The 20,859-nt window shown below is 36.5% G+C and overlaps 1 long non-coding RNA gene across 1 annotated transcript; it reads left to right on the forward strand.

The window, feature by feature from the left end:
* The first annotated feature begins 870 nt into the window (after positions 1-870).
* On the forward strand, positions 871-16,314 carry LOC121393185. Its single transcript, XR_005960817.1, has 4 exons — positions 871-1,768; positions 6,229-6,385; positions 12,393-12,449; positions 16,281-16,314. It is a non-coding gene; the product is annotated as an uncharacterized LOC121393185 (long non-coding RNA).
* Positions 16,315-20,859: the final 4,545 nt, after the last annotated feature.

Raw genomic sequence — 20,859 nt, forward strand, 5'->3', positions numbered from 1 at the left:
TGGTCTACATGGTGGAGGACTGATAATGGATGCCTGTGTTAGCCACTCCCTGTTTTAGACCACACCCACTTTAAACCACACCCATGTTACCATAAAACCATGTCCACATTAATAGCGCACCAAAAAAAAACAAATGGTTGGTGCTCACTGCAAGGATATCACCAGGGCCGGGCCAAGCCGACTGGGCACTCTAGGCAACTCAGTCGGCTTACCCCACCCCCCACATGCATGCACCATAATGTAGGTGCAAAAAGAGGAAGCAGAGGGGCAGGGGAGGAAGGGAAGGATGGACAGGGGAGGGAAGGAGGAATGATGGGGAGGGATAGACAGGGGAGGGATCCCTTGTGGATAACACAGCACCCCCAGCACATGATTAAACACCTTAGTGGCCCCTAACAATAATTTTCAAATGCTAACAAAGCCCCAGAACTAATGCCAGGCTCATGTTCCACAGGTAGAGTAAGACACACACAGGGAGCATAGGGAAGGCAGAACAGAGCAGGATACAGGGAAGCCTATCAGGGCCACTCTAAAATGTACTACATATAGTGACACAGTGCTGGTGCCCTATTAGCATTTTGAATAAATTGTGAACAGGTGAACAATGTGGGCAGTTTCAGTCTGGGTCTCAGGTGTGAACAGTACAATGTAGGGGGGGATTACATGTGTGAACAAAACAAAGGATTGACTGTCTGAATTTGAGTTTTAAACAATGCAGGGGCCAGTTAATCTCTGTAGTGATACCTTTTACATTTTACACATGGTAAACAGACACAGCAAGCAGACTTTCATGTGGGGGGCCACACAAAGGGGGGTCTGCATGCGGCCCGCAGGTTGCCAGTTGGACAGCCCTGCTCTAGAGGACTATGGGGTGCCGTTTGTCCCATGTACATTATGTTGACAAAAAGTACATTCTGTCTGCAAAAATAACTTCAATATAGTTGAGGCACAAAATACATTTTACCAGGATACATATATAACTGTGGTCAGATATATTGGTAGAAAATGTACAAAAGCAGTATGTTTAGTCAAAAATGAGAACAAAATCTGATTTCTGTACAAATAGGATATCAAAGTATTGTAAACAAGCATTTTGTCTTTCACACTGTATTTTGTTTCTCAAATGTATAAAATCCATGTAACAAAACTAGTGATGTGTAAAGGAACCTACAAGATGAATTATGTAAAAAAAAACTAGAACAAAATATATAATGTTGTAAGCGGCTATCATATGTGAATCCACACAATTGATATCTCACTATAATTTACCAGTTTGAAGTGACAAAATAGATGCTTATTACAGAAAGGAATATAACCTATCACAGAATCCATAATATCAACAAATTAACACAAGTTCAACAAAACCAATATCAACACAATAGTTAAGTTAGACAAAACAGATAAAACAGACAAAACAGATATTTTCAGATTATCTATTCTGTGAAACATTTCTGTCAGTCAAATTAGTGAACCAATGAGATGCAAGCATACTTCTTAACCAATAACAAGCACTCTTTAACTGAAGTCCATTTATCTATTAATTCACCATTCAAATAGCAACAGTTATTTGGCCAATAATATTAGGTTTCACTTTTTTTTCTGATCCTGCAGCTTCTTGCCATGTTTCCACTCCCCTGAGGTTGCCATTTTCTAGCACATGCTCTCCAGAATGTATCCTAGGGGTATTAATGTGAAGCTATTAGCTGACAGCATTTTGAACCTTTCAAAAATAGTTGAGAATTGGTCCTCTACAAGCTCCAACACTGGGGTAAGTCTGACAGTGATTTTATTCATCTCTCTAGTGCTGTATACCAACATATGGGTATCTTGCTGTAAGGTGTACATCTTAAAATTTGCACAACTTGCTTTTCAGACTTATTTAGCTTCTATTTTTTACTACTTCAATTAATAATAAGCATACAATCCATAATTGATTGGCCAGCTAACTTAAAAAGGATAAAAACATGCTATTTATTTATCTCTTAATTCAGGGGTCCCTATCCCTATAGTATAGTACAGGTATTGGATCCCTTATCCGGAAACCCGATATCCAGAAAGCTCCGAATTATGGAATGGCTGTCTCCCATAGACTCCATTTTACCCAAATAATCCAAATTTTTAAAAATGATTTCCTTTTTCTCTGTAATAATAAAACAGTAGCATGTACTTGATCCCAACTAAGATATAATTAATCCTTATTGGAAGCAAAACCAACCTATTGGGTTTATTTAATGTTTAAATTAATTTCTAGTAGACTTAAGGCATGAAGACCCAAATTACGGAAAGATCCGTTATCCGGAAAACCCCAGGTCCCGAGCATTCTGGATAACAGGTCCCATACCTGTATATACCAATACTATATATCTAGCATCTAATATATCTATCCTCTCCCTCTTTCTGTCTCTCACTCTCTTCTATCTATCATTTAATATAGCAATTCTCTCTCTTTCTCTCATCTATCTATCTATCTATCTATCTATCTATCTATCTATCATCTAATATAGCAATCCTCTCTCACTCTCATCTATTATCTATCATATTTATCATCTAATATAGCAACCTCATAGTGAAACATGCTTTACTTATCCTTTAAAGGGGTTGTTCACCTATAAATCAAGTTTTACATTAAGTAGAGGGTCATATTCTGAGACAATTTGCAATTGGTTTTCATTTTTTATTATTTGTAGTTTTTTTTGCTTTATTCAACAACTCTCCAGTTTGCAATTTCAGCAATATGGTTGCTAGGGTCCAAATTACCCTAGCAACCATGCATTAATTTGAATTAGAGACAGGAATATGAATAAGTGAGGGCCAAAATAGATGAGTAATAAAAAGTAGCAATGACAAGTTTGTAGCCTTACAGGACACTTGTGTTTTAGGTGGGGTCGGTGACCCCTGTTTGAAGCTGTAAAGAGTCAGCAGAAGGCAAATAATTTAAAAACCACTTCAATTAATAATAAGCATACAATCCATAATTGACTGGCCAGCTAACTTAAAAAGGATAAAAACATGCTATTTATTTATCTCTTAATTCAGGGGTCCCTATCCCTATAGTATAGTACAGGTATAGGATCCCTTATCCGGAAACCCGATATCCAGAAAGCACCGAATTATGGAATGGCTATCTCCCATAGACTCCATTTTATACAAATAATCCAAATTTTCAAAAATGATTTCCTTTTTCTCTGTAATAATAAAACAGTAGCATGTACTTGATCCCAACTAAGATATAATTAATCCTTATTGGAAGCAAAACCAACCTATTGGGTTTATTTAATGTTTAAATTAATTTCTAGTAGACTTAAGGCATGAAGACCCAAATTACGGAAAGATCCGTTATCCGGAAAACCCCAGGTCCCGAGCATTCTGGATAACAGGTCCCATACCTGTATATACCAATACTATATATCTAGCATCTAATATATGTATCCTCTCGCTCTTTCTGTCTCTCACTCTCTTCTATCTATCTATCATCTAATATAGCAATCCTCTCTCACTCTCATCTATTATCTATCATATTTATCATCTAATATAGCAACCTCATAGTGAAACATGCTTTACTTGTCCTTTAAAGGGGTTGTTCACCTATAAATCAAGTTTTACATTAAGTAGAGAGTCATATTCTGAGACAATTTGCAATTGGTTTTCATTTTTTATTATTTGTAGTTTTTTTGCTTTATTCAACAACTCTCCAGTTTGCAATTTCAGCAATATGGTTGCTAGGGTCCAAATTACCCTAGCAACCATGCATTAATTTGAATTAGAGACAGGAATATGAATAAGTGAGGGCCAAAATAGATGAGTAATAAAAAGTAGCAATGACAAGTTTGTAGCCTTACAGGACACTTATGTTTTAGGTGGGGTCGGTGACCCCTGTTTGAAGCTGTAAAGAGTCAGCAGAAGGCAAATAATTTAAAAACCACTTCAATTAATAATAAGCATACAATCCATAATTGACTGGCCAGCTAACTTAAAAAGGATAAAAACATGCTATTTATTTATCTCTTAATTCAGGGGTCCCTATCCCTATAGTATAGTACAGGTATAGGATCCCTTATCCGGAAACCCGATATCCAGAAAGCTCCGAATTATGGAATGGCTATCTCCCATAGACTCCATTTTACCCAAATAATCCAAATTTTTAAAAATGATTTCCTTTTTCTGTGTAATAATAAAACAGTAGCTTATACTTGATCCCAACTAAGATATAATTAATCCTTATTGGAAGCAAAACCAACCTATTGGGTTTATTTAATGTTTAAATTAATTTCTAGTAGACTTAAGGCATGAAGACCCAAATTACGGAAAGATCCGTTATCCAGAAAACCCCAGGTCCCGAGCATTCTGGATAACAGGTCCCATACCTGTATATACCAATACTATATATCTAGCATCTAATATATCTATCCTCTCCCTCTTTCTCTCTCACTCTCTTCTATCTATCATTTAATATAGCAATTCTCTCTCTTTCTCTCATCTATCTATCTATCTATCTATCTATCTATCTATCTATCTATCTATCTATCTATCTATCATCTAATATAGCAATCCTCTCTCACTCTCATCTATTATCTATCATATTTATCATCTAATATAGCAACCTCATAGTGAAACATGCTTTACTTGTCCTTTAAAGGGGTTGTTCACCTATAAATCAAGTTTTACATTGAGTAGAGAGTCATATTCTGAGACAATTTGCAATTGGTTTTCATTTTTTATTATTTGTAGTTTTTTTGCTTTATTCAACAACTCTCCAGTTTGCAATTTCAGCAATATGGTTGCTAGGGTCCAAATTACCCTAGCAACCATGCATTAATTTGAATTAGAGACAGGAATATGAATAAGTGAGGGCCAAAATAGATGAGTAATAAAAAGTAGCAATGACAAGTTTGTAGCCTTACAGGACATTTGTGTTTTAGGTGGGGTCGGTGACCCCTGTTTGAAGCTGTAAAGAGTCAGCAGAAGGCAAATAATTTAAAAACCATAAAAAAAAGCAACGGAGAGCAACTGTTGCCTTAGAATAAGCCATTCTAAAACATATTAAAATTTCAATTAAAGGTGAACTTCCCCTTTAGCTCAAACAATGCACTTGCAGTCATCGAGGTTGTGAAAGTTTGTTTAGTTTTTTTAAGCTGTTAATGTTTGTCACATCTTTAGTGTTTTTGCTTTGCCATCATCTATCTATTTATTATCTATCTATTCCCCCCTACTTCATTATATATCTGTATATTTCTTTGTCTGGTGCAGTTTCTTCAGGAGCAATGGCCTGTAGAAAAACAGCAGAATGTTTTTTACTGAGGTAGCCTTTTTTGCCACCACTGTGAAAGCTTGTTTAGAGCTCCTTATTCTGTTGATGTTTGTCACAGCTTCAGTATTTGTGATTTTTACTTTCTACTTGTCTACTTTAACCCGTAGAACATCTATGTCTGTGTTTTTTTGCTTTGTTTTTTTCCTTGTCTATATCTTGTCTATATGTTTATCTCTGTCTATGTATCTCTATTTTCTCTCTATTTCTCTATGTATTAACTATATTTTCTCTCTATCAAATGGTGCAGTTTTTTTTCCCAAGATCATCAGCTATCTATCATTTATAATCTCTCTCTCTCTCACTTGCTCTCTCTCTCTATATATGTCTTTCATCTGGAGAGTTTATTTTTGAAATCTTTTTGAAATCTTTTTGAAATCTTTTTGAAATCTTTTTGAAATCTTTTAATTGAGCTAGTTTCTAGCTGCATTAAGCTGCATCCTAACTCTAAGAAAACAATGCAGTTCCAGTCATAGAAGTTAATTTTTATCAGAGAATAGAAATCTATGTGATTTTTGCTTTGCCATGCAGGAGAAATAGAGAATTAGTTCTAAAAAGTCAAATCCATGTGTCTGTGTCTTTGAAAGTTATAAAATCCATAAAACAGAACTAGTGAAGTGTAAAGGCACTTTACAGAATGAATGATGTTAAAATAATGTCTCTGATTTACCAGTTTAACATTACAAAATAGTTAAGTTAGACAAAACAGATAAAACAGACAAAACAGATATTTTTTAGATCCAGATAACTATTTTGTGAATTTCTGTCAGTCAAATTAGTGAACCAATGAGATGCAAGCATACTTCTTAACCAATAACAAGCACTCTTTAACTGAAGTCCATTTATCTATTAATTCACCTTTCAAATAGCAACAGTTATTTGGCCAATAATATTAGGTTTCACTTTTTTTTCTGATCCTGCAGCTTCTTGCCATGTTTCCACTCCCCTGAGGTTGCCATTTTCTAGCACATGCTCTCCAGAATGGATCCTAGGGGTATTAATGTGAAGCTATTAGCTGACAGCATTTTGAACCTTTCAAAAATAGTTGAGAATTGGTCCTCTACAAGCTCCAACACTGGGGTAAGTCTGACAGTGATTTTATTCATCTCTCTAGTGCTGTATACCAACATATGGGTATCTTGCTGTAAGGTGTACATCTTAAAATTTGCACAACTTGCTTTTTTCAGACTTGTTTAGCTTGTTTTTTATAATTGGGAAATTTTACTGCCATCATTACATTTGCATATTCCAGCTTTTATTTGAATTATTGTTCAATAGCAGTTGCAGAATTTAAATTTGTTTTTTGATTCTTGTCTCCCCATTTAAACTGCATTTTATCTTAACTCAAACAGTACAATTCCAATTCTTAATTTATATTAGCTCTAAAAGCACTGCAGATTCTTTTATAGGGGGTTGTTAATGCTTGAGCTTAAGTTTATGTGATTATTCTCTGCATCTCTCTCTCTCTCTCTATATATATATATATATATATATATATATATATATATTCCCAAATCCAAGGTGCACACCGTTTAGGTTTTTGCCCGGGTGCCATGATAAAGAATATGTAGAATATGTAGACCATAAAGCAGGCACTCACAGGGAGTATATATATATATATATTTATAAATCTTTATATATATATATATATATATATATATATATATATATATATATATATATATATATATAACTTTCTATTCATTCTACAAATATATTACTTTCTATTCCTGATCTTTCAATTCAGCTTCGTTCCTTTTCATATTCCAGTCTATTATTGAAACTAGTGCATGGTTGCTAGGGGAATTTGCACCCTAGCAACCGAATTGCTTAAAATGCAAATTGCAGAGCTGCTGAATAAAAAGTTAAATAACTCAAAAACCACAAATAATAAAAAATAAAAACAAATTACAAATTGTCTCAGAATAACACTCTACATCATATTAAAAGTTATCTCAAAGTTGAAGAAGCACACCTTTAATGCTTAAGTCTGTGTGATTTTTTTATTCGTTTTCTGCATCTATCTGTCTATCTATCATCTATATATCTATCCAGTGGAGAATTTATTTTCAAGCTATTTTAATTGAGCTTATCAAACATTGCAGTTTCAGTTTTATTTAATTATTGTTAGAACTCCAGTCTGTGATTTTTGCATTGGCATATACGTACAATAGAGAACTTGATTGAAAGTCACTGCTAGCTTTTGCCTATCACTTTGCCCATCTATTTTCTGTCTCTGTTTCTTTGTCAGTCCTTGTTTTTTCTTTTTTTATCTTTTTAACTAGCTACCAAGTTTTAATTGAGCTTGTTTCTTGTCTCAGCATTTAGCTTAATGGAAAACTATTGCAAAAATTAAAACTGTATATGTGCTTTATCTTCTCGAAATTAGAAACCATACATATAATCAATTAAAATTATGTCTGTGTGTGTGTGTGTGTGTGTGTGTGTGTTGCTTGGTTTTATGCCGTTTGCCTAGAAGATGAATTGGATCTCACTCTTTCAAAATAACTATATCTCTCTATAGGATTTATACTGGAGTGTGGTATTGTGCTAGTTTTTGTTTGTACTGGTGTTGGTTATGTTATTTAACTATAATTCAGTTTCTAGGCAAAATAAAACAATTAAAAGATGTATTAGACCTGTTAATTAAAATCTGTCCCAAATGCCTGCATGAAGAGAGATTGCTAAATGGGGGATACTGAAAAGTTACTTTAATATTTCAGAAACAGTACATAATTTTTGATTTTTTTTACTTCCATGATATGAAGCTTATAAAAAAGTTTATTTGCACAAAAGTTCCTTTTTAACACAGACATTTATAAGTATACACATTTTTGAGGAATTTAAAGTCATATTTATCAAACAATCATTACAATATTTATCAAGTGGTGGTCTATTGAAATGTTTAGTTAATTTTCATCTACTAAATATTCATCAGCTAAATTTTACTTCTTTATACCCAATGCTTGATCAGTCAAAAGAGGAAAAAAGGTTTTAAAGGAGTAAAACTTGCTGTATATGAGACCCACAACCTGACCTGATTAAAGTCTGTAAGGCTGCTGCACACACTTTAATAGAGATAGTGCCCTGGTGCTAACAGTAGTATTATATAGAATTTGTGAAAAATGCTGTTGCACTCTAGGGACTTTTGCAGTAAAACAAACTTTATTAGAATCGACGTTTTGACCCTCAATGGGGTGTAAAAATGTTGATTCTAATAATAGAGTCCAACAGCATTTTCCACAAATGTGTTTATATATATATATATATATATATATATATATATACACACACACACACACACACACACACACACACACACACACACACACACACACACACACACACACACACACACACACACACACACACACAAATGAGCATTCATACATTTTGCAGTACAATTTCAAGTTTCTTTCTCTTGTGTGCTGATTCCAAAGCAACCTTTAATCATAATGTATTACACTCTAAATACAACTAGTTATTTAAGGCGTAATTATAGCAGATGCATGTTAGATTTAACCAATAGGTATTGTGAACCGTTAGCGTACATGTTAAAGGGGTGGTTCACCTTTAAGTTAACTTTTAGTATGTCATAAAATGGCCAATTCTAAGCAACTTTTAATTTGGTTTTGATTATATATTTTTATAGTTTTATAGTTATTTGCCTTTTTATTCTGACTCTTTGCAGCTTTCAAATGGGCGTCGCTGACCCCTTTTAAAAGCAAATACTCTGTAAGGCTACACATTAATTATTATTGCTACGTTTTATTACTCATATTTCTATTCAGGTCCTCTCCTATTCATATTCCAGTCTCTTATTCAAATTAGTACATGGTTGCTAGGGTAATTTGGACCCTAGCAACCAGTTTGCTGAAACTGCAAACTGGAGATCTGCTGAATAAAAACTAAATAAGTTAAAAACCACAAATAATAAAAGATGAAAACCAATTGCAAATTGTCTCCGAATATCACTCTCTACATCATACTAAAAGTTATATCAATGGTGAAAAACCCCTTTAATACTTAGTACTAATTCTACTGAAAGGCTGCTGTCCCCTTTCTGACCCTGAGAAATGGAGTGAATGTGAAATAGAAACATTTTCAAGTGGGGGAGAGGTAGTAATGTGCATGTGCCTAGAACCTGATCACTGTGCCAGCAATATCTGTATATATACCTTGTCTATATCTTATTTCTCAGCCATGTGTCCTCACTCATAGCAGATTAGTAGTTTAGTTTAGTATCTTAGATCACCCACAGCATTTATCCTTCAATAAATGATCATGCTCTATTCAGACACACTGTGCAGATGAAAGAGGCAAATGCATTTTTGGTTTAACCTACAGTTAACCTTGAAAGTTATTTTACACAGTATTCTGTGTAACGGTTAATAAAGTGACACGTAGAATAATTGTTGTCCCCTTTCTGACCCTTAGCATTGAAAGGTAAAATGAAATTGTTACATTCAGTAGGGAGAGTAGCATCAATGTGCATGCTCCTAGAACTAACTGTTCATTTGGTCCTTGTTGTACTAGATTGCTGTGCCAGCAGTATCTCACTGATATGAAGCACCTTGAATATACCATATTCTTTAGTCACGTGTCAAGACTCTGACAGCAGATTAGTAGGTTAGGTACCTATGTGAGACCAAAGTTAGACAGATGCCACAGGGAGCTGGTTCTCAGCCTGCAGAAAACCTGCTGAACAAGAATCAGACCTAAACTAGTGCCAGATTCCTTCCTTGCCCACAGCCTGAACCACTGGGTTAATGTGGGTGCAGGCACAGGTGGGAGATTTTGGTGCCGAAATGCATAGATGGAATTTGATTTTTTTGTTTGGAGAGGCTAAAGTTGGCTGTATACAAGGCAATATATTAAACGTAAGATTTGCACCAGTATGATAACCTGTAACTATCTCTACAATTCCCACCAACTTCAGTACAAAGTTCAGTCGGAACTGTATTTTTCAGGAATACCTTTCAATATTCCAACACTGAAATCACTGTATCCTTGACAGAAAATATGTTTAGGTGCTTTATTGCTCACTGACATAGTAACACAGTAATTTAGGTTGAATAAATACATTTACCCATCAAGTTCAACCTTTGAAACCAACCTGCTAATTCATCCAAAGAATATAGTGAAAGGCAGTGGACACTTATTAAATACAGTGATAGAGTAATGATACCCCAGCACAGTGGGTACTGATACCAGTCACTTTCATTTACAATGCCCCCCTGAACATTGGGTAACATCAATTCCATGCCAGTTTCATGTATTATGCCCCGACTCCCCAGAAAATGTAGGATAAATTCAATGCTAATTCTATGCTTATCTATAATAAGTAACACACTAAATAAGAGAATAAAATCATTACAAATTTAATGTACAATACCCAGAACACAAATAACAGAATAAATGCTTGTTTTTTATCGCCTGTAATACTTAAGAACCAAAGTTTAATCCACAGAGTGTACATCTACTTAAAACATTTCTGGTTACAGCAAGGCAAAGGGTTAATGCTGTTAAGGTGAGAGATGCTGCAAAGTTTTCAGCACTGAGGGACTGTCTAAAGTATTTGTTTGATTAAGACAATTCTTTACTGCAGTTCTTATAGAACTGTTTGGGTGGAAGGTGATGCTAATTATCCCAGTGTCAGCTGCAGAAAAACTTCAGAGACAGGAATTCCTGCACTTTCCCGCTCCCTAATATCGATCTCCCTTGATGCTGCTGGTTCAAGCCCTGGTACTGCCATGCAGGCATTTGATTGGCTGCAGAATGGGTCAAACATTAACCTCTAGCCAATCCAAGTCCAGTGATACCAGGACTCTCATGGCAAAACATGAAACATCTAAGCTTTTATTAGTCAAAAAATATAGCTAAACGCAGAGGTGAGAGGACATACACCACCCCTTGCAGGTTTCGCACTATAAAGTCAGGGTTAGGGAGTAGGGCATTTATTTTTTTTTTTTTTTAAGGTGTCAAAATACAAACTCTTGAAATTCAATGCACATACATCCAGTTAGCTGATGAAGTGGTTCAAGGGTGCAAAGGGCTATACAGAGGTCTATAGAGATAATAGCACTGCATTTATATTATTATGCTTGCTTTGTTTTTCTCTTGCTGTGATGGGTTTTTAAGTCTTAAATGGGTTGTTCAGTGTGATATTCTGAGACAATTTGCAATTGGATTTAATTGTTTATTATTTGTTATGTTTTAGTTATTTAGCTTTTTATTCAGGCAACTCTTTGGTTTGCAATTTAAGCAAAATATTGGGTATTATAGTTTTACATTAACCTTGGTAGCAGGCAAATTGTTAAACAAAAATTACATTGCCCAACATGCAGTGGGAGAGGGAGGCAGGAACATTAAAGGAGAATTCAACCTGTGGGAAAAAAAGTTTTTTTTCCCCCACAGGTTGAATTCTCCTTTAAATCCATATCTTGCCTAGTTTTTACTTAAAGGGGTGGTTCACCTTTAAGCTAACTTTTAGTATGTTATAGAGTGGCCAACTCTAAGCAACTTTTCAATTGGTCTTCATTATTTATTTTTTATAGTTTTCTGACTCTTTCCAGCTTTCAAATGGGCGTTGATGACTCCTACTAAAAAACAAATGCTCTGTAAGGCTACAAATGTATTGTTATAGCTACTTTTTATTACTCATCTTTCTACTCAGGTCTCTCCTATTTATATTCCAGTCTCTTGTTCAAATCATTGCATGGTTGCTAGGGTAATTTGGACCGTAGTTACCAGACTGCTTAAATTGCAAACTGAAGAGCTGCTAAATAAAAAGCTAAATAACTCAAAACCACAAATAATAAAAAAAAAGAAAACCAATTGCAAATGACTCAATATTACTCTCCACATCATTCTAAAAGTTATCTCAAAGTTGAACAACCCCTTTAAACCCAGAAACCCAGAAGGCCCAGGACAACTGTCCCCCATTGCCAGCTCTGTATGTAAATATATATATATCCCTATGTACAGTGAATCAAACTTTTAATTGATTAATATTTGGGTCCACATTAGGACGCCTTGTACATGAACTGTGGGTCCTTTTGCTATATATATTTAACATTTTTTTTAGCCTCTAGGGTCACATCATTTAACAAAACAAGGACACAGCAATTCTGCTACTGAACAGGTATGTTTATGTTACAATATGTGAACACAAAACATTTATTTGTATTTCCCATAGAAAAATAAAAGTAGGCCCGAACTGTCAATGCAGACGTATGGGTTATGTCCAGGTTCACCTTGGAGGCAGAACAGAAGAATTGGTCTCTTGGCCCCTCCCTCAGGATATATAGGCTGGCTCCACCTCTTTTCCCCAGTTCTGTTGTAAAACTCGGTGAGGTGATGAAGAGACAGCAAGATATGAAGGAAGGTCAATAGACACAAGTAGGAATTATAGAGATAGAGAGACAGAGTAGAGAGTCCTGACACCCATACTAAAATCAGCCTGGGTGGGCCTACTAGAAAAGAATTTATTAGGAGTATAAATCCCTTTTTCTCTAGTCGGCCCTCTTGTGAAGTGTATTCTGTAGCCCTCTTTGATAATCTGGAGTACCCAACTGTCCAGAACATGTGTTTCCCAGCAGGATAGGAAGGTGGACAGGTGCCCTCCTACTATGGGTAATTGTTGGAGGCAGTCAGGCTGAAGTGGCTTTAGGGGTGGTAGGCTTTCTGTGTCTACCCTGTTGCTGCCACTGTTGTTTATTGGGCCTCGCCCCGTCTTGTGTTACTGGTAAGAAAGTAAGGGGAACAAAAGGAACAAAAATTGCGGTTGGAGTAGACCATGTGTGTCTACCAGTAGATCTGTTGGCATTAGGGCTTAATTGGTCTTGACACCCTTTTTTTCCTGTTGGAAGGAAGGTGCTCTTTCCACCCGTAACTTCAGTGATAATTTGTTTTGAGATCTGGTCCAAACAAAGCAGCTTGTTTTTAGAAGCTGTGTCCCCTGACCACTGGCGAAGCCATAGGGCCCTTCGAGCCATCACCGAATTGGCTGAAGACTTTGCCGCCAGGCGGACGATTTCAAGGGCTGAATCTGCTACGAAGGACAGGGTAGTATCTAGTCTACTGATGTGCCTGTCTAAATCCTGAGCTGAAGCCGGTGGATTTTCAGCTCTCTCTTGTGCCCATTGTTTAGCTGTGCGGGCCAGGCCTGCTGCTGCTGGTCTGAGAATAGCTGCCATTTGAGTGTAAGCTCTTTTTAGGGAAGACTCTGATTTCCTGTCCATAGGATCTCTAAAGGCCGCTTCTTCGGTTGGCAAGGTAGTTTGTTTAGAAACACTATAAATAGCTAATCAATCTTTGGTGGTTTATCCTAAACTTTGCACTGTTCCTCTGGAACTGGATAAGTATCATAAAATCTTTTATTCAAGGTAAATCGCCGGTCTGGTTGTGACCATTCAGTGTCAATAGTTTGGGTGATTGACTTGAATATGGTGAATGACCGGGATTTATTTTGGTGTACACCTAGGACCCTATCGACTTTTGAGATAGCCGTGGCTTCATCTTTTATCTCTAATGTCTCCATCATCTCTCTAAGGAGCTTCCTGGAATATCTGGTTTGGCAAATGTAGGTTGCTCTGATTCTGAATCACTGATTGAGTCAGAAGTCACCCCCTCTGATTCTGGTAACATTGAATCATGAAAGGAAATGGCATCAACATTAGATGAGGCGGCCTTCCTCACTATCAGACATGTCAGGTGGAAGGTATGGAGCCTTACGTTTGGTGGCTCTTTGTGGTATGGTAGGAGGTTTGGAACACTGTCTTTATCTACTCTTAAGAAGTCTCCTACCTGAGGAGGGAGTTGTGGTATTACATGAGAAACTGGTTGCATAGTTATTGGATCATTAGAAATGGACTCCTCATTTCCTTGTAGCTCAGTATGGCTGAGTTAGTGTCAGATTATATCCTGTGGAAAAGGGTTGGTGGCTCAAGAGGCTTACAGTCAGTGCAGTTATAAAGATTCTGACTTTCTCAGAGTATGGCCTAAATTTTCTGCATTTTAACCACTTTTGCTGGCTTCTTAGTTGATTTCTTTACAGAGTTTGCAGCCTGCATGTCGACTCTTAAGTTCCTAAGCGAGTCTGCTCTTTCCATAGTAGAGGTAGCAATTGTATAGTTTGCACAGTTTTGGTGTAATAAAGGCTGTGTGTAAACGCCTTGCACGCTGGCCATGAGAGCTCAGTGTGCTGACTGCTCCTGTTGTGATGCGCAACTAGAAATGGTGCTGCGCTATGATGTAATGACTTTGCGTAACGTCGCGTTCCGTCTTTCACGCCAAAACAGAAGCGGTCACCTAAAAGGAAGATGGTGGATTCTGGTTGCACAGAGCGCGCTTACCAGACATAGTGCCTTGCGCTGTATGGAAAGTTCGCCACACTGAATGAGCGATTCTGCTTACCTAGGGACACAGCACTTTAGTAATAAAGGCTCTGGATACTGTGAACAGACTCAAAGTAGCTCTCCATGCTGCCCATGGGGATTAACCCCATGTGTACCTGAGACAATTCTCACTGGGCTCTGTGGTAGCACTGCATACCTAGCCCTGGGGAGTAATAATTAGTCTGATCTACTCCACATACTGTTAATTGCCAGTAAGGAGGAAGAATCCTGACACAATGGGAGACAGCTCTGCATGCCTCCATAATGTGTGTATAAGGCTGTCCACTAACTGCAAAATGCCAGCCAGGAGGGATCAGCTTGAATCGGTGGGAGACAGAACTGCATGCCTCCATATCAAATGTTAAAAAAAAAATATAAATAAATTAAACTAGAAGAAGAATTTCTGTCCTTCACCTCCAAGACAGGACAAAGAACTGGGGAACAGAGGTGGAGCCAGCCTATATATCCTGAGGAGGGCCAAGAAACCAATTCTTCTGTCCTGCCTCCAGAGGTGAACCTGGACATAACCCATACGTCTGCACTGACAGGAGGGCCGACTAGAGAAATATATATATGTGTGTGTGTGTGTGTGTGTGTGTGTGTGTGTGTGTGTGTGTATATACCACAATGAAAAGACTGCACCAGTCAGGTCTTGAAAAAAAGTGAAAAACATTTTTTTTCAACATTTCGGTTCCTCACTTGAGCTGTCCAGCCTAAACGTTGCAAAAATTTTTTTCACACAGACACACTCTCTCTCTATATAACTTTTACAATTCACTTATAACAACTTCACTTATTGGCTAACTGTGATCTCGTGTATAGGGTCTGCCAACAAAACAAATCAAAATTAATTTAGGCATACATGTCTGGCCTGCACTGTATCTGTCACACACATGTATAGTTATCTTTAAATTGTTCTATTCATTACAATAAACAGCACAAACTAAAGAGCAGAGGTGAGACTCCACTTCTTTTCTGCTGATCAACAGATATTGTCTAACAGTAAGCTTGATTGGCAGGTGACACCTTCTCCTCTCTTCCTATCTGTGACTAAATGGTCCATATTAAAACTCCATATTAAAAGTCTAATTGTGGGTCAGTCCAAGACTGATAGAAATTAAACAATCTAGTGCTAAGGGAAGTTGGAGTTAGTAAGCAAACATTAGTGCAGTATAAAATCAGGAACTGCTTAGGGCATTTTATGAACACTTGGCAAATTGGCAACTGGGCAGTAGCCAATGATGACAAAGTCAGACGTGCATTTATTTTTCTATCTGAAGCTGGCTGAGAATGGCTTATCACTGAGTGGTTGCAAATTTAACCAGTGTTTATAAATGAGCACCATATTTTCTGCTTAAGTAATGTGTAAGTAATGATTTTTCTCTGCAGATGATTATTACTTTGAATGGATTTGATGATGTTTTTCGCTCCAAAACTTTTTATTTGTGAAACTTGAAAAAATTTGAAAAAAAATAGATATGTGAAAATTTAATATTTGGTGCAGATTTAATTAGATTTCTTCTCGTAACCACCAGAAAATAGCCCCTTAATAAAATAACTTTTTTTTTTTTTTTTAGACATTTCAACTTCCAACAAAACCCAGCCAAGTTATTCTACTATTAATCAGGTATGTGTGTATTTGAATACCAACAAAATGTTAATTTCCCCACTGTCAAAAAATATACATACCCATTAGCTAAATATTTTTTACAGGAATACAAAATATACACTATTTAAAGAACCTGTTGGTTGAAAACTATGGCAAAGTCTTTAAATTAGGCTAACCAGATCACTTGAAAATTCAGCAACATGTCTAGAAAATCCAGCTTCACTGACTGTAGTTTAATTTTGAATGAGCAGTGCAGCCCTGCAACATGCAAATTCAAAGTACTGAAGTGTCCAAAAATGCACTGCCCACTTGTTCAAGATAATAGTGCAACTTTCCTCATACAGGTCACCACTTTCCTGATATGAATACTTTAAGTAAAGAGAAATGAGGAGAGCACTCAGTAAGCATGAAAATGCTGTGGTTACTTGTTTAATGCCAACCACCCAGGGCCGGCCTTAGGGCCAATTGGACCAATTGGGCCCCGCACCTCTGGGGGCCCCGCACTGCCCCTTTCCTTTCTATTTTGTGCCTGTATGCCCTTATTTTCTAAATACTTGCTGTGTCCAGTAGCCAGCAACACTTTGTCTAGGGGCCCCGCCAACATGGTCCAATTGGGCCCCACATTTTGATAGGACCAGCCCTGCAACCACCAATATAATATGTGTACTGGTGGTTACTTAAACAAGTAAAAACAGCACTTTCATGGCTTACTGAGTGCTCTCCTCATTTCTCTTTTACTAAAAGTGATCTGGTAAATTGTTATGCTTATAAATAAATCACTATAATCTCACGATACTCAGGGCCACCATCAGAAATTATTGAGCCCCATACAAGTATTCATCGGGGGCTCCCCCTGAACACAAGCACATAGTACCAAGGTTTTGGCCATGCCCCTTGTATGCAATACACAAATGATTAGCTAACAGTTACCTAGGTAGATTTTGCTTGCATAAAGTATGAACTTCACAAAATGTTTTTTTTTTAACTATGACAAATATGATACAAACTGATACTAATATTAAAGGGTTGTTTTCACCTTCCAAACATTTTTTTCAGTTCAGTTTGTTTTCGGATTGGTCAATTAGAACAGTTTGTAGGGTCGGCGACCCCCCCTCCCAGAGCTCCCTTTTAGAACGTGAAAAATTACACCTTAAACTTCAGAAAAACAGTGACAGATACAAAAAAGAAAGTAATTGGAAAAAGTCATTATTTCTGGTATCTCTCTGAAAACAACTAGTTGTTTGAAGGTGAACGACCCCTTTAATTGCCCATGCATCCTATTGGTTTATGCCATTAGCCCTATGCTACTTTAGCCTAATAAGTAGCATTTCAAATGAATATAAAAAAATCTGTTTGCTTTTTTGAGAAACGGATTTCAGTGCAGAATTCTGCTGGAGTAGAAACTATTAACTGATTCATTTTGGAAAAAAATTCTTTTTCCCATGACAGCATCCCTTTAAGCAATATGGCTTGCAGTTTGGCTATGGTTTTGGCCGCACCTTAAAACTATTGTTAAATAAACTGGTGAAGTGATTTCCTTTGTGCGATACCTAATAATGTTAACCTATACGGTTTATGGCAACTCTTTTCTCTACTTTCTCTCCCTTTGCTCTCCAAATTTCTATTAACTTTCGATTACTATTTATTTTATTTGTGTTTGCTTACTTTGTGAAAATAAATAAAAACATTTGTTTATAAAAAAAAAAGTTACATATCCTTGCTCTCTCTTTCTCTGTTGGATAAGGGTTTGTTAATATCTGTTTTTTTTTTTTTTTTTTTTAGATGGATCCTATTTTGAAATCCTAGATTGTAAACAACTTGCAGACGAAGGGTTGCATTTATAAAAAAACAAACCCAGCCACATCCTCGCATTTGCCACGGGAAGTGGAAATATACCCGCTCTGGGATTTTCTCCAAGGCCACGAATATCGTTCATTCATGATGAGGATCGTGTTTATCCAATTGCACACACATGCAACAATGAAGCTTCAGTTGTTTGTCAATGCCAAAACAACCAAGGATAATAATTTTTTATATTTCTTATTGACTGCTCTTATGAATGGGGCAGTATTTAGCACTGTCTAATTAAAATTTTAAAGCACAGTCATTGGTCTGTAGCCTATCAAGCAATTGTATCCCATTCAGAACTGTTAAAAAGAAATATGAAAAAATTAATTATCTTTTGTTGTATATTTTCTGTTCATTTAAGGAGGAACTATCATGAATTCTGAATAGATAAAAAATAGTTTATGTAAAAAGGACTTAATTTGCCATTGTGAAGATAACAGATGAAGATCACTTGCATCAAGAGCAGCATTACTTCCTCACTTCTGGCAAGCTGCCAAATCATTGTTTCTCCAAGTTATTTAACCAGTAGTAGGAGTGCTTATGCTAACAAATACTGTCTCTTTTTTTCATCCATTCCTCGTGAAGTCATCAGTAAGTGCTGTATGTGTTATAATCATTGTGCAAGGCACAGTGCTGCCGTGCATTCAAGGGAGTGTGCATGAGAATGTAAACACAGGAATATGTTTACAGCACAGTGGGGTCTTCTTTTCACTGTGCCCTACACAATATTAATAAGATATACAGCCTTTACTATTGACTTTACATGGATTCTCTGCAAAGCATGGCTGAAAAAAGAGACAGGGTTTGTTAGTACAAGCACTCCAATTATTAGAAGAGTAATAGGAGTGTGCAACAATGATTTTTGACAGCCTGCCAGAAGTGAGGAAGGAACATTGCAGAAAGCTATGAATTCAGTGAGCTTCACAACAATACAAAATTAAAAAAACATGTTTAAGGAATGATTTCTTTTTACAGAAACTATTAAGGTAATGGTCCATGGGGGAGTTTAATCACCAGCCATAAATCTCTGTTCTGCAGGTGACTAATTTCCTCCAAATGCTTTCCCACTTGTAATAAAGTAAATCGCTGGTTGGTCAAACCAAGAGTCGCTTTGGTCTTGCGACTTTAGAAGACTAAAGGAACACATGCTTCAGTCATCGATTCACCATGCTGTTGGTTAGCATTTGTAGGAGATTAGTTGCCTGCAAGAGATTCATTACTAGTGATTAAACTCCTTGTGGGCCATTCGGTTATACTTGGCACTAAAAATTCATAATAGTTTCCCCTTTAATGTTTAGTGTGTGTCACAGGCAGTTTTCATTGTTCTACACTGCAAGAAAATGGTTGTTTTTTTTATATTTGCTTGCACTTCAAGAAATACTGTACACTTGTTTTTCATATTTGCGTGCACTGCAAGAAATAAACTTGTGTGTGTTCATATTTACTTGCACTGCAAGAAATACACTTGTTTCACATTTGCTTAAACTTGTTTTTTCATAGTTACTTGCACTGCAAGAAAATAAACTTTTGTGGTTTTTATATTGCTTGCACTGCAAGAAATATACTTGTTTTTTCATATTTGCTTGAACTACAAAAAATACTCATGTTTTTATAGTTTCTTACCCTAAACAGATATGACAGCATCTTAGTCAGTTATACATTTCAGTGTTACATAGGTCAATATGTCAAATCAAGGCATTTACTATAGAATATCTTATTCATGATTAAAGGCTTCCAACCATTACACATTTTCAGAGTTGTAAGAAAACTAAGATGCTAAGAAAAAACAATTAATGAACATATTACTAATATATTTGTATCTTGTTTTTTTGCTACCTGGGGGCAGTGGTGGCCTAAGGGTTGGGGGATTTCAAAGTTTGAGATGCTGGTATGGGCAGGTGTTTTGATATCCAGGAAGACCACACCTAATCAATTTTTTGGGGCAACCTCTCTGTAGGTATTGTATGAACTGATTAATTGGTATGAACTGATTCCCTTCTTTTGGACAGGATGGTTTGACTTCCACTTCATGGCGATGACCTTTGACTGTATAAAGAGAGGGTTGAGGAGGGTGGCTTATGTTACTTGATTCAGTGACAACGTTTTGGGAGTAACTAGAAAAATAAGTGCTAATTAAGCCCAATTTCTCCTGTCACTTTTGTTCAGAACCTCTTGATGGTAGGGCAGACAGGAGCATGAAATCTACTGGAGAATGAGAACATTTGGAACAGAAATCAGGACTATTAGACTTTATCGTATTAAATCTGTATGGGTTTAAGTTCTATGTAGGTAGCACATTTGTATAATTTTGTCCCTAAGCTAATTAAGGGAGTGGTTCTTCATTAGATTAACTTTTAGTATATTATAGAATGGCTAATTCTAAGCAACTGGATTATTTTTTAAAGTTTTTGAGTTATTTGCCTTCTGACAACAAATGTTGTATGAGGCTACAAATAAGCTACTTTAAATTACTCATCTTTCTATTCTGGTCCTTTCCTATTCATATTCCAGGCTCTCATTCAAATCAATGTATGGTTGCTAGAGTAACTGAGACCCTAGCAACCAGAGTGCTGAAATAGAAAACCGGATAGTTGCTGAATAAAAAGATTAGGGGCTGATTCACTAACTTCGAGTGAAGGATTCGAAGTAAAAAAACTTCAAATTTTGAAGGTTTTTTTGGGCTACTTTGACCTTCGACT

This window comes from Xenopus laevis, chromosome 1L (genome assembly GCF_017654675.1).
Source record: "Xenopus laevis strain J_2021 chromosome 1L, Xenopus_laevis_v10.1, whole genome shotgun sequence".
In the NCBI taxonomy this organism is placed as follows: domain Eukaryota; kingdom Metazoa; phylum Chordata; class Amphibia; order Anura; family Pipidae; genus Xenopus; species Xenopus laevis.